Source organism: Lygodium microphyllum, chromosome 28 (genome assembly GCF_053477565.2).
Source record: "Lygodium microphyllum isolate KBCC chromosome 28, Lygodium_microphyllum_v1.1.10, whole genome shotgun sequence".
Classification (NCBI taxonomy): Eukaryota; Viridiplantae; Streptophyta; class Polypodiopsida; order Schizaeales; family Lygodiaceae; genus Lygodium; species Lygodium microphyllum.
Window position 1 is genome coordinate 70100953 of NC_141162.1, and position 7667 is coordinate 70108619.

The 7667-nt window shown below is 44.7% G+C and overlaps 1 pseudogene; it reads left to right on the forward strand.

Moving 5' to 3' along the window:
* Positions 1–627: 627 nt before the first annotated feature.
* Positions 628–2752, forward strand: LOC148011579 (3-ketoacyl-CoA synthase 4 pseudogene; annotated as a pseudogene).
* The last annotated feature ends 4915 nt before the right edge of the window (positions 2753–7667 follow it).

Here is a 7667-nt window from a genome sequence, read left to right on the forward strand (position 1 = left end):
GTCCTAAACCTACAGCTCAAATTTGCCTTGGTTTGAGAGTTGCAAGTTCGGGAGCTCTCTGCAGCTTCAGTGCCTCCCAAATCTGCAGCTCAAGTATTAAATGGGATTACACCAATGTGCTTGATGATGTAAGGAAGTCAAAAGGGAGACATTTAAATTTGCCTCCCAAACCTGCAGCTCAAATAATAAATGGGATTACACCAATGTGCTTGATGATGTAAGGAAGTCAAAAGGGAGACATTTAAATTTGCCTCCCAAACCTACAGCTCAAATAATAAATGGGATTACATTAATGTGCTTCATCATGTAAGGAAGTGGAGAGGGAGACATTTAAATATTAACCATGTCAACTTTCAAGGGTCTTAAAGAGGTAAAACCCGTGGGTCTCTTACTTGCGACTGCCGTATAAACTTTATTAATCATTGAGATTAGATGAGATTAGACAGCTATCGGTAGATATGTTAAAGATGATAATAAATGCGATTGCGATTGGCTACTACTCTACCCTCATCGTGCACTTGCACAATTGCACGGAGTCGGGGCTAGTTAATCCAAACCTAACCTTTCCAGATGCTGGCCGGGACTTTAATGAAAGTCGGTTAATACGTGTCCATGCGGATGGTGGCTCTCATCATCGGCGTGGATCTTTTGCCTGCAGTGCATCGGTGGCTTCCTCCGAAGCAGAGACGCACTCTCGAAAAGAGCTTCTCGAAAAGAGCTCTCTCTCAGTAAGAGCTGAAGCAACGAGAGAGAGAGCCAGCTTCTTTCAGGTAGATCAAAGCTGCTAAGTTCTCAGGAGTCAGGTAGATCAGGGAGTGTATTCTCTTCTGCTCTTTCTTTCTCTTCATACCTGTGCGTGCCTCAGGCTCGTCAAACGGCTGCTCTGGGAGAGCGGACTTTTTATGGGTTACGTGACATGGCTCTCCATTGATCACTTCGCGCTTGTCCGTGAGGTGAAGCCGCTGGTCCTGAGCTGCACAAAGTACAGTCCTACGCCTCTCTTAATAGCTGCAGTAGCTCTGGCTATGGCGATGATCATAATAGTGAGGAGGCGGCAGAGCAGAGGTATATATATGGTGGATTACACCTGTTTCCGGCCTCCGGATGAGTGGAGGATCCCGACGGCGAGCTTCTTGGAGCACAGTGCTCTTAATGGCACGTCTCAGATCAACATAAAGTTTCAGGAAAAGATCCTGCAGCACTCAGGGCTGGGGCAGCAGACGGCCCTGCCGCCGTCCTACCGCTACGTGCCTTGCCGCACCGGGATGGTCTACTCCAGGGCCGAGGCAGAGACCGTCTTCTTCTCGGTTCTTGACAGCCTCTTCCGCAGAACCGGAGTCCAACCGCAAGAGATCAGCGTCCTCGTTCTCAACTGCTGTCTCTTTTACCCGGCCCCTTCTCTCTCGGCTATGCTGGTGAACAGGTACAGGATGCGATCGGACATCAAGACCTTCAACCTGTCCGGCATGGGGTGTGCAGCGTCTCTGGTAGCCATCGACATGGTGAGCGACATCCTGCGTGTGCGGCGGAAGCAGACGTATGCGCTGGTGGTGAGCTCGGAGAACATGTCCGGGAGGGACTACACAGGGAAACGGAGGTCGATGCTGATAGCCAACTGCCTGTTCCGGACGGGAGGGGCAGCCATGCTGCTGTGCAATGGCTGGCCCGGCCGGAGGGGGGCCAAGTATGAGCTGCTGCACACGGAGAGGACCATCACGGCGGCGGATGACACGTCGTTCTCCTGCATAACGCACGGGGAGGACGAGGTCGGGGCAGTCGGGGTGGCGTTGTCCAAAGACCTACTGACTGTGGCCGGGGACACCTTGAAAAGGAACATGACTAGCCTCGCGCCGCGCGTGCTGCCGGCGTCGGAATTGCTCAAGTACGGCGTGAGTATTGTGGTGCGGAAGGTCCGCGGGCCGGAGCATCAGAAGAAGGCTTACGTGCCGGACTTCAAGCGGGCTTTCGAGCACTTCTGCATCCACGCGGGAGGCAAGGCCGTCATCCAGGAGATCGGGCGGAGCCTCCAGCTGCCCCCCGTTCTCATCGAGCCCTCCCGCATGACCCTCCACAGGTTCGGCAACACCTCCTCCACGTCCGTCTGGTATGAGCTCGCCTACCTGGAGGTGATGGAGCGGGTCAAGCCCGGCGATCGCGTATGGCAGGTTAGCCTCGGCAGTGGCTTCAAGTGCTGCAGCGCCGTCTGGAAGGCCTCACATCATTATTTCGCTTCTGACAGCAGCAGCAGTAGGGTGGAAGAAGCAGCGCGCCTTCTTGATGAAAACCCCTGGCTCGACTCCAAGTTGGACTATCCTCGGTTCATCCCTGACTCCATCCAGTTATAGCAGGCATCCCACCTCCCTTATATCGTCTCCATTGCTATATGATCTGCCGGACCTCGCATTCTTATTCTTCCTCTCTCGTTTACCTACAATCATATGCGATGCCCAAAGTTGCAACCTGTACCAAGGTTTATAGTTTATAGAAAAAAACCTTTTACATGCATGCAACCTTTGGGTCCCAAAGTCGGGCCTCATTTTGCCACTTGCTGTCTAAGTTTTTCACCATGCAACTTTGGTTTTTCCTTTAAAATGGTGTAAATTCTTAGCTATTTTATCGCCAGCAAGTTAACAAGGAACATAAAATACCAACATTGCATTTCATAAAAGTATCTAGCTTAGATTGCTGACAAAATACGAAGGTTCGGAAAGCCCCGAATCTATCTCTTTTTCCAAACCTCTCTTTTTCAATCAAAAACCCCTCCTTTTCTCTTAGGTTTTTCTCACATATAATCTCTCATTAAAAAAAAAAAAATTAAAGCCTCTTTCATAATCATCTCTCTCTCTCTCTCTCTTTCTTTTTCCTTTCTTTTTAAATCAAAAGTTTCTCTTTCTCCTAGATTAAATTTTTTAATTAAATATTTTAATAGTTTTTTTAAATTTAATTTTTTTGAACATAGTGTTTTAGAGAGAGAGAGAGAGAGAGAGAGAGAGAGAGAGAGAGAGAGAGAGAGAGAGAGAAGAAGAAGAAGAATGATAAAAAGAAGATTAAGCGAGGAGGGGCGAAAAGAGGAAAGAGAATTGTCTTTTAAATTCAACATTTTTCTTCTTCCCTCCTCTCATCTTAGGGTTTAAGTTTTCTTTCTCTTTCTCTCCTTTAATTAAATCAAATTTCCTTTTAAATCAAATGTCTCTCTCTCTCTCACTCTCAGTTAGATTAAGTTTTTAATTTAAACTTTTCTTTTAGTTAAATATTTTTTATTTTTTTCATGTAAATTTTTTTGAACATAGTTTTTCACACACAAAGTGAGAGTGAGAGTGAGAAAAATGATCAAAAGAAGATTGAGAGAGGAGGGGGGGAAAGAGAAAATAACAATCTTTATTAAATTAAAACATTTTTCTTCTTTCCCTCCCACCCTCATGTATAGGGCTTAAGTTTTTTTTTTCTCTCTCTCTTTTTCTCTTTTAGTTCGATTAAAATTTTTAATTTATTTTTTAAATTATAAATAAATTATATATATATATACATATATATACATATAGAAAGAGATATACAAAGAGCAAAAAAGAGAGGAGAGGGAGGAGAGAGATGGGAAACTAAGAGAGAATTATAGAGAATATAAAATTTACGAGAAAGAGAGGAAAAGAATTAAGGATAAGAGAGAGGGAAAGAGAGACAAAGAGAAGAAAAAGAGAATAAAAATAGAGAATTTGAGCATAGAGAGAATTATAGAGAGAAAATATAAAATTTAAAAGAGAAGAAAAAAAATTAAAGAGAAGAAGAAAACAAAGAAGAGAGAGAGAGAGGGAGAGAGAGAAGAATAATAATAAGAAGAAGAAAGAGGAAAAGAGGAAGAGAGATAGGGAAAAAGAAAAAAGAGAAGTCTTTTTTAAATTTAAATATTTTTTGAGAGCGAGAGGAAGGGAGAGAGGAGAGAGGGGGGAAAGAGAGAAGAAAAATATAAAATTTAAAAGAGGGAGAGAAGAAATGAAAATTGCTATTGGTTGACTATTTTCTCTTCTCTCTCTCTCTCTCTCTCTCTCTCTCAACAGGGGAGCATGGGACTTAGGAGCAGTAGTAGTAGTGGTAGCTTGTAGGGGAGCAATACTAGGTGAGCAGGAGTAGCAGCTCATGAGTTCTCTCTCTCTCTCTCTCTCTCTCTCTCTCTCTCTCTCTCTCTCTCTCTCTCTCTCTCTCTTCGTGTGGCCACTTTTGGGCCAGGCTAGGAGTTGTAGGGGCCACAATCTAGGCGCCCAAGACCCCAGGCACTGTCTAGTCTAGGTGTCGCTATAGGGGTCCCAATCTAATCCAAGGGTCGTTGCCTAAGGGCCAATGCATGGAAGTTGCAGGTTGGGGTTGTCACCCAAGGCAATCTAGGAGCCCAAAAGCCATTGTATCGAGAGTAGTCGTTGTGTTGGGTGCGATTGTAGTTCCTCCACTCTCGTTGCTGTTGTATTGAGTGTGGCCATAATCCTATTGTTGTTGTGTTGGCCGTCGCCAAGGAGAACCGTGCAACAGAGGGAGAGAGAGAGAGATGCTTAGTAGAGCTACTGTTCAGGAGGCACCATCTAAGAGCCATTGTCGGGCCGTGCCGCTAGAGAGAGAGAGAGAGAGAGAGAGAGAGAGAGAGAGAGAGAGAGAGAGAGAGAGAGAGAGAGATTGTGTGTATCTGTGTGAGTGTGTATGTATGAGAGAGTATGTGTGTGCGTGCGTATGTATGTGAAAGCGAGTGAAAGAGGGAGAGGTGGAGAGTGTGTGCATATGTGTATGTGTGTGTGCATGTGAGAGAGCGAGTGTGTGAGAGAGCGGGTGGTGAGAGGTTGGAGAGAGGGAGAGGGGTTAGTGAGAGAGTGAGGTGGAGAGAGAGACGGGGAGGTTGGAGAGAGAGAGAAGAGAGAGAGGGGTGGTGAGAGCTTAGAGAGAGGGGGTGATGAGAGGTTGGAGAGGGAGAGGGACAGAGGTTGTGTCAAGATTGTGGGAGAGAAGAAAGGAGTCTCGCTTGAAGCTTTCTTGCTTGCACAATGGGGGAAGACACACAAGGGTGGAGGCTGAAAATAGTTTTCCTCTTCTTAGTTGTGTAAGTCAAAAGAACTCTAGTACAAAGAAATAGAAGAACCCTATATATGGGTCTCAAACCAAACTCAACTAACTAAGGTGGCATACTAACTGAGCCACGAACTAGAGTAGATAAGGATAGCTATCATGTAGCTATTATTCATGGGCGGTGTACCAACCGCGTCTGCAACTGACAAGTCGGTGACATAAATACACAACGGTCACCCTGGCGTATCACGAGTGGAGCTCGATATCTCAACACTCCCCCTCGAGCTCAATCCCAATTCCTGCACACCAAGCAGGTCTCTGAACTTGCGCAGCTTCTCTACGCCCAATGCCTTCGTGAATATGTCAGCTACCTGATCCTCTGTGCTGACATAAACTAGATCAATAAGACCTAGTAAAACCCTCTCTCGCATATAGTGATAATGCACCTCAATGTGCTTTGTTCTAGCATGATAGACTGGGCTATTTGCCAAGTGTATACTACTCATGTTGTCACAATAAATGACAACTGGTCCATCTGTAGACTGATGCATATCATAAAGTAGCTCATGCAACCAAGCTACCTCACATGCAGCCATTGCTGCACCCCTGTACTCAGCCTCTGTGCTCGACAAGGCAACTGTAGGCTGTTTCTTGCTGCTCCAAGTGACTGCAGCACTTCCAAAAGAGAACACATATCCACTGGTAGATCGTCTATCAGAAATACTACCAGCCCAATCAGCATCAGTGTATCCATGCAACTGTATCTGAACCCCAGTCTCATAAAATAGTCCATACTGCAATGTGGACTTCACATACCTGAGTATGCGTCTAGCCGCATCCAAATGTGGTTTCCTTGGAGCCTGCATAAACTGACTTATCAATCCAACAACATAGCTCAAATCTGGCCTGGTAATAGTCATATAAATCAAACTTCCTACTATGCGTCTGTACATAGTAGGGTCTTCGAGAAGCTCACCTGCATCTGTGCTCAGCTTCACATTTTGCTCCAAAGGAACTGAAATAGGCTTATAGCTTGTCATCCCATATTTGGACAGCATGTCCAATCCATACTGTCTCTGCAAGAGCTGTATCCCACTTGGTGATCTAATCACCTCAATGCCCAAGAAATAACGCAGCTCTCCCAAATCCTTCATCTCAAACTTCTGCTTCAATAGCATTTTCACATGAAGGATATCTTCATTACTGTCACCTGTCATAATCAAATCATCAACATAAATGACAAGTAGCATAATACCTTTCTCTGTTTTTCTCACATAAAGTGAGAAATCTGCCTTGGAAATTTGAAAGCCAATAGTGACAAGATACTGTCCTATCTTGTCAGACCATGCTCTAGGTGCTTGCTTCAAGCCATACAAGGCTTTCTTCAACCTGCAAACAAACTCAGGATGAACAACATGCACATAACCTGGTGGCTGCTCCATATAGACCTCTTCTTGCAAATCACCATGCAAGAAGGCATTCTTTACATCCATCTGATGTAAAGACCATCCCTTTGATGCAGCCATAGCAATGACTGCTCTTACAGTTGCCATCCTTGCAACTGGACTGAATGTTTCTTCATAGTCAATGCCATATGTTTGTGCATACCCCTTGACTACTAATCTTGCCTTGTATCTGTTCACAGAACCATCTGCATTGTGCTTCACCTTATAAACCCACTTACAACCAATTGCATTTTTACCTTTAGGCAAAGGTACCAATTCCCACGTAGCATTTGCTTCCAAGGCATCCATTTCTTCATCCATGGCTTTTTCCCATTTTTCTTTTCCCATGGCTTCCTCAAAAGAAGTGGGTTCTAGTTTCTGTATCACTTTAACCATATATGCATAGTGAATGACTGTAAATCCATCATATTTCAGCCTATCCACAGGATACCTAGCTCTCGTAGACCTGCGCAAAGTAGGTTCACTCCCAGGTGCTCTCAAAACATCCCTGGTCTTCCTTACTCCAGGTGTAACAATAGAAGGAATACCCAACTCATCATCAATGCTCTGTTCTGAGCCACTGGATTCACCATCCACATAAGAGTGACCTGCATTCACATTAAACATGGGCTGATCAACCTTCTCTTTTCCTTTTCGTGATATCTGCATACCACTATCTGCATTACTTTGAGAAGATTCTCCTGATCTCAATCTGCCTGTCCATGGCGAAGAATGTGAACCACTGCTAGAGGACGCTCCAGGTCCACTAATATTTTGTGACTGCTGCTGTGAATTTTGTGCAGCATTACCATTTTGTGCATCTACATCATCAATCACATTTATTGGTTTATACCAGCTACTCATCTCATCAAAAACAACATCTCTGTTCACTGTAAACTTACGAGTAGAAGGGTTATAGCATCTATACCCTTTTTGCTGCAGAGAGTAACCAATAAAGATGCACTTCTCAGCTTTTGGATCCAACTTGGATCTCAACTCATCTGGCACATGTACATAGGCAATGCAACAAAAAATTTTCAAATGAGAAATATCTGGTTTCCTACCAGTATACCTCTCCTCTGGAGTCATTCCATGTATTGTTGCAGTGGGAGTCCTGTTCATTATGTAGACTGCTGTAGCAACTGCTTCAGCCCAATAAAAATCTGGCAAGTCTTTTTC